Raw genomic sequence first — 7,543 nt, forward strand, 5'->3', positions numbered from 1 at the left:
GTCAGAGGGCTGCTAGGTAGTACAGTGGATAGAGTGACGGGCCTGGAGTCAGGAAGACTCATCTTCCTAAGTTCAAACCTGGTTTCAGACACTAGCGGTGTAATTATGGACAAGTCACTTCACTCTGCCTCAGTTTCCTCATTTGTAAAATGAGCTAGAGAAGGAAATGACAAACTACTACTGTATCTTTGCCAAGAAAATCAGCCCTAAATGGGGTCTCAAAGAGTCAGATGAGACTGAATGACTGAACTGACTAAACAACCATAATAACTATGTGCCAGACATTGTGCTAAGTAACAGTGATACAAATGAGAAAAAGACCCTCCCTGTTCTCAAAGAGCTAATGGAATTACTCTCTAATGGAAGACAACATACAGAGGAGGACCCTGTGGAAGGCATCTTGTTCCATGGAGTTGAAACTAGACTGAATTTGGGAGTATGGAGTGTGGGAGGACTGTGTCAGCTGATAATAACTTCCAGAAACAAAATAAGGCTCAAAAATAGTTAGGTGGCACAGTGGATAGAGTGCTGAGCCTAGAATCAGGAAGATCTGAAGTGAAATTCAGCTTTAGGCACTTATTAGCTGCAATATGGGCAAGCCACTTAATCTCTGCTTGCCTGTTTTCTCCACTATAAAATGGGGATCATAATGTTACCTACCTCCCACAGTGGTTGTTAGGATCAGATGAGATAATATTTGTGAGGTACTTGGTGCCTACACATATTAGGCACTTAATAAGTGCTTTTTCCCTTCTTGCACTGTTTCTGATTCTCCTTCTCCATCATCACCTTGTCCCTGACATTGTTATATACAGGGAGGTATGCATTCTATCAAATACATTTTGGGGAGGGGAGGAAGGCAATGGTATCCAGGTATGCAATGAATCATTAAGACCTACTCTTGAAGTGCCTTAAGAACTTCTAATTGAGGGCTATAACCCTGAGCCTGAACATTGGTGTGCGAGTTCACCCTCCAATAGGTGTCATTCCCTATCAGGTTACCTGGAAGCTGGATTCCTAATATTCCACTAGACAAAGCTGTGGTTTAAACTAATACCCCCTCCCCACTCTGAGGCAGAATAGGAAAGCTTAACTATTGGCTAAGAGCAAAATATTGGAGCTTAGTATAGTAGAGGGTTTGAGGGAGTAGGATTTGATGGCTGATATTTACATAGGTTTACACATCATTTTATCTACAATATTTCATTTGATTTTCCCAACATTTCTACAAAGGTTGTATTCTGAGTAGGTACTCAGTATCTTTATCTCTAATTTACAGATGAGAAAACTGAGGCTCCAAAACAGTTTGTGTGATTTGATAGGGTTACCAGGGGAGATTGGGTCTCCCTGTCTCCATGTTCTCTTTCAGTTGTGTCAGTCATGTCTGACTTTTTGTGACCCCATTTGGGGTTGATTTTCTTGACAAAGATACCGGAATGGTTTGCCATTTTCCTTTTCAACTCACTTCACAGATAAAGAAAATGAGGCTAACAGGGTTAAGTGACTTGCCCAGGGTCCCATAGCTAGTAAGTGTCTGAAGTAAGATTTGAAATCAGGAAGATGAGTCTTCCTTACTCAAGGCTGGGCACTCTATCCACTGTGCCATCTAGCTGCTGTATCCAGGTCATGGCCAAATTTCACTTTTTGATTCCCATTTTAGCTTTGGCCCTCTTGGTTTCCAATCTGAGACAGTTTACCCCCATCAGTCAGTCTGTGCTCCTTTCACCACCATACTGGTGCCACATTTAGTGTAGATGTCCAATTATATGTCACTCAGAACTCCCAAACCCAAGCAATCCACAAGTCCCAGCCTCCTCTAGTAGCAGAATTACAACAGTAGGCTGCCACTCCCCCTGCAGTCAAAGAGGTTAAAAAGACTTTTGTCCATGATCACACAACTAGTAAATATCAGAGATGGAATTTGAAATCAGATGCCTTTCAATGCCAGATGACACACTCACTCTATGCTGTATCGATCTCAATTTGGAATCAGAGGATTTACATTTCAGTTCTGTCTGTGCTCCTAATTATCTATGTTCTGTTGAGCAAGGCACTTCATAGGTAAAAGGCTTTCCTTCTCTTCCTCTCCCTTCAATGACATATGATCTTAATGGACCCATTATATAGGAAAACAAAGCCTGGACTTCAGTGGACATCCTAAAGACTATATCAGGACTCAACAAACCTGCATTAGCAGGGAGTTAAACAAGCAAAAAGTTCAAATAACTGGGCTGGGTTTTTGTTTTTGGTTTTTTTTTGGCTGAGAATTGATGCTGAAAGTAATCACCCTGAGTCCCAGTAAGGTCTAGAAGTGGACCTTAGTTGTTGTTCTGCGTTCTCTAAAAGGAACAAAATGACATCACTATGGTAGAGTCAAGTTTCAATGTGTCCAACTGTGACTGATCAGACCAATGCGAGCTCAGAGGGCTTGACCACAGGTCGGGCACAAATGGTCCATGTGAACATTTGGGATGGATACTCTAATTCTGCGCATCCTGAATTTCCTTTGAGCTGTTTTAATTCTGCTTTGCTCACAGAGCACAGCACCTTCACTAATATGGGCATGCCCTGCTGAGCAGTCCTGTGCCAGTGTCTCCTATGTCACACAATCAATTCCAAAGTTCTTGAGAGGGACCTTGAAAGTGTTCTTGTATCACTTCTTCTAACTACCATGTGATCACCTTCCCCTTGAGAATTCTCCATAAAACAGTCTTGTTGGCAAGTGTACATTTTGCGTTTGAACAACATGGCCAGCCCATTGGAGTTGTGCTCTCTGAAGCAGAGTTTAAATGCTTGGCAGTTTAGTTCAAGTAAGGACCTCAGTGTCTGATACCTAATCCTGCCAGGTGATCTTCAGAATCTTCCTAAGACAATTCAAATGGAGTAGAAGCAGAACAGAGGTCTGCACACAAATGTTTGTAGATCTAACCAAGGCCTTTGACACTATTAGTCATGAGGGCTTATGGAAAATTGTGTCAAAATTTGGTTGCCCAGAGAAGTTCATCAACATTGTATGTCAATTTCATGGCAGCATGTTTGCCTGGGTTCTGGATGATGGACAACATTCTCATGCCTTTTCTTCAATAAGGATGAACATGGCATTAATATCTAGCAACATCAATATCAATACCACCTTGATGGCAAACTCTTCAACTTGAAAAGACTACAAGCCAAGACCAAAGTGGAGGGAATGTTGGTGCATGATTTTCTGTTTGCAGATGATTGTGCACTCAATGCAGTCTCTGAGGCTGAGATGCAGCAAACTATGGGTTGATTCTCTGCTGCTTGTGCTAATTTTGGCCTAACCATTAACATCAGCCACCATCACACCATTCATACGTGGAACCATTGGTTCCAGGAAATGGAGAAGTTTTTAATGTTATGGATAAGTTTACTTACCTTGGTAGTGCGCTTTCTACATATTGGTATACTTTACACATTGATAATGAGGTTGGCGCACACATTGCCAGAGCGAGCTCAGTGTTTTGGAGGCTTTGAAGGAAAGTATAGGAAAGAAGAGGCATTAGACTGACTACAAAACTGAAGGTCTACAGAGCCAATGTGCTGACCTCATTGTTGTATGCCTGTGAAACATGGACAGTCTGCCAGCAAACTGAATCACTTTTTCCATTTGAATTGTCTTAGGAAGATTCTGAAAAAGTGACTCTAATCATGAGAGAATCCATTTTAGTTCAGTTCAATGCCCACCTTCTTAATTCTAGTACCATCCCTCTGTTAAGCATACCCTCTTTATCTTGTATATAATTGATCCGTACCTATTTGTTTGCTTGTTGTCTCTCCCATTAGATTGTGAGCTCATTGAAAGCTAGTACTATTCTTTGCCTCCTTTTGTATCCTGTAGGCTTAACACAGTGCCTGGTACACAATAGGTGCTTAATAAATGTTGATTGGTTGATTGATTGAAGTTTTAGAGCTACTTGTATTTTTTCCTCTTTCTAATTCTTTTAAAGCTGACAATTCTTATCTAATTGAAATAATTGGTGACATTTAAGTAGCGTAATGGATGGAACAGTGAAAAAAGAGTAAGGAAGACCTGAGTTCAATTCCAGTCTCAGACATTTACTGGCTGTGTGATCCTCACTTCATCTCTGTCTGCCTCAGTTTCCTCATCTGTGAAATGGGGATAATGATACCACCTACTTCACAATGTTGTTGTGAGTTTCAGATGAGATAATATTTGTGAAGCACCTTACAAACCTTAAAGCACTATATAAAAGCTAGTTACCTGTCCACCTTCACCCAACTCTCATCTGTGGCTCCAAGAAGCTGTAGCATGAATAGAGGCCACACCCCAGTAAACCATGTGGCCAGATGGGCTAAACCAGGTTAAGATAACTGACTGGTTTCAAACCTTTTGGTGAATCAGGATGTCTACCCCAAGTATATGAAGACTTTCCCCAATGAAATGGATGGATGAGAACAATTTGGTCCAACAGCTATAACAGTGAGTGAAGCTGGCACTGTGGAGAGCTTAGAGCTTGGTCAGGCATCGAAGATGCCAAGGTCATCCACTACATCCCAGCCCATCACCAACTTTCTTGACTTTAGTCCTGCCACTGGACTTCAATGACTCTGTAAGAGAGAGTGAACCTGATGACTATGTGCAACTCTGCCTCACTTAAATCCAATTCATGAAGAAGTCAAGATATCACCCATGATGTCATTGATCCTCTTTGAAAATAAAGGGCAAATAACAATAATGCAACTATTTTGCATCTAGGTGGCAGGCACAGTGGGTAAAGTGATGGGCCTGGAATCAAAAAGACTCATCTTCCTGAGTTCAAATCTAGTCTCAAAACAATAACTAGCTGTGGGACTCTGGCAAAGTCACTTAATCCTGTTTGCCTCAGTTTCTTCATCTATAAAATGAGCTGAAGAATAATATGGCAAACTACTCCAGTATCTTTGCCAAGAAAACCCCAAAATGGGGTCATGAAGAGTCAGATACAACTGAAAATGACTAAACAATGAATGATTATTTTTAAGGTGCAGAAAGCATTTGCCTATCTTTGATTCTCACTGTGAAGTAGGAACTATAGGTAATGTAGGATCATAGATTTAGAGCTGGAAGGGACCTTAGAGGAAATCAAATCTGACCTCACATTTTACAGATAAGGAAACTGAGGCACAGAGAACTTAAGTGACTAATGCAGAGTCACACAGCTAGTCAATATCTGAGTTTGGAATTTAACTCTAGTCTTCCTGATCCCAAATCTAGTGCTCTGTTCACTACACCATGCAGACTCTGTACCCACATTTTACAGACAAGGAATCTGCAATGGAGAGATATTGGGACTTGCCTATGTTTGCACATCTAGTTAGTCCCAGAGATAGAATCAAAACCAGATCTTTCCCACCTCCAGGTCTACCATATTACTAATTCTCCAGGGGAAAGAAGGAAGGAAACAAGCAATTATTAAACACTTACTATGTACCAAACACTCTATTAATCACTTTACAAATATTATCTCTGTACTATCACTCTTCTGGGTAAACTGGGCTTTATGGTTTGCTCAATTTCTCCAGCCATCAAACTCTAAAGAAAAGAAGAAGTTGGGGTGGACACTAAAATATAACCTAGGGTTTTAATTTCTCTCAGACTTTGAAATGGAAGACATAAAGCAGAGCAAGCTTATTAGATTGACACAAATGTCTATAGTATGTCCTTTTATGCTGGGAAAGCCCCCATTTGAGAGGACCTATAGCAGCACAAAAGTATAATGATTCTATAAAGAGCCTGGGGCCATGACAGATAGAATATAGTTCCTTTTAAACCTGTCATTAGACTGACTACACTTAGCCTCTGAATAAAATCATTGAGGAGTATTTTGGCCAAATGACTTGGATTTCACTGCTTTAATGTGCAAATAGATGAGAATTTTCTCCATTACTTAGAAATGACACATCAATGACTTTGGTATCTTTCCTATTAGAAAAGTAGCTTCTGTAAACTTCCTCTTCGATAAATCTTTCAGCCCCTTGTAACTGGGCAGATCTGAAAAGTTTTTTCCAGGGTTTTGTTGAGTTATTAACCACCAAAAAGGTTCAAGGGAGCCAGTTCCATGTAGATTGTTCAGCTTCTCTCTCTAACGTAGACTCTGAAGGCCCCCAGGCAAGAAACCTCGTCTAATTACATTTTTCTGTGCAACACCTAATAGACTATCGATGTTCGATTCTTGTCAAATAGAAATGACTTGACAACACTGAATTTTTGTTCCAGAAAACTTAGATGATCCAATATTTTGTTTAGTAGGGGTTAGCATGTTATTGGTAGCATTTCTCTCAAGGAAACCAAAACTGTGAAAGTAATTCATCCCAAACTTCTACGTATTTCCTGATCAAATCACAGAGCCACATATAGTTGCCAGAGCGGTTTTTGTAAAGCTCAGGTCTAACCATATCACTTTCCTTCTCAATAAACTCCATTGACTATTGCCACTAAGATAAGCTATAAACTCCTTTGTTTAGCATTTCTGAAGTTCTTTACCACCTATTCCCAATCTACCTTTTCAGCCATATTACATGTTCGAACTGTCCTCCCTGCTCTTCATACATATCACTTTATTTTCCCTTCTCCATGCCTTTACACTGGCTGTCTCTAATGCCTAAAATGCACTCCCTCCTCATCCCTGCCTCTTTACATCCCTGATCTCCTTCAAGATTCAGCTAAATTTCCACTAGTTTCAAGTACTGTTTTTCCCATTGCTATGTGACTTTGGGCTTATCTCATCCCTTCTTTGAGACTCAGTTTCCTCCTCTGTAAAAATCAAGTATTCAAACTAGCTGACCTCTGAGGTTGTTTCCAGTACCATTGTTCTGTTTTCTTGTGTATTTAGTCAGTTGATAGTCTGTCGTGCTCCAAAGTCAAATTCTTTCAAAAGTAATCTAGCAAATGTACTGAGAAAAATAGGCAAAGTTGTGCCAGGAAGGAGTTACATTCCTAATGTGACCACGTGAGTGCACTCCCTCATTACCATTTCTCCAGGACTACTGTGATCATACTTGTTTTTTGCTTTTCATGCTCAAAATTCATTCTCATACATGTTACTTCATTTCCTCTCTCCATGTCTTTGCACTGGCTGTGCCTAGCACAGTATATGGTAAATAGCAAGTTCTCAATATTGATTGATCTTATAACATACTCCATCTCCTGCCCTTTTCCTTTGCATAGGCAACCATCACCTATGTATGGAGTGCACCCTCTACTCACCTTGGTGTCTTAGAATTCTTTGTTGACTTCAAAGCTCAGCTGAAGTGATTCCACATGGAACTAATCCCACTAATTGCTAGAATTTCACCTTGAACTACTTTCACTCCCCTGGTCTCTCTCCTCCCACCATGTATTTGGTATATGTGTATATCTTGTCTCCTTTGATGGAATGAAAATACCTTGGGGGTAGAAAAGATTTCATCCTTCCTTCTCAGTGTATCCTAGGACCTAGCAAAAATCTGGCATAGTAGGTGCTTAATAAATGCTTGTTGATCACTTGATTGATTAGACTACTTGCCTTCCCAGAATGAT

The sequence above is a fragment of the Notamacropus eugenii genome, chromosome 3 (genome assembly GCF_028372415.1).
Source record: "Notamacropus eugenii isolate mMacEug1 chromosome 3, mMacEug1.pri_v2, whole genome shotgun sequence".
Taxonomy (NCBI): domain Eukaryota; kingdom Metazoa; phylum Chordata; class Mammalia; order Diprotodontia; family Macropodidae; genus Notamacropus; species Notamacropus eugenii.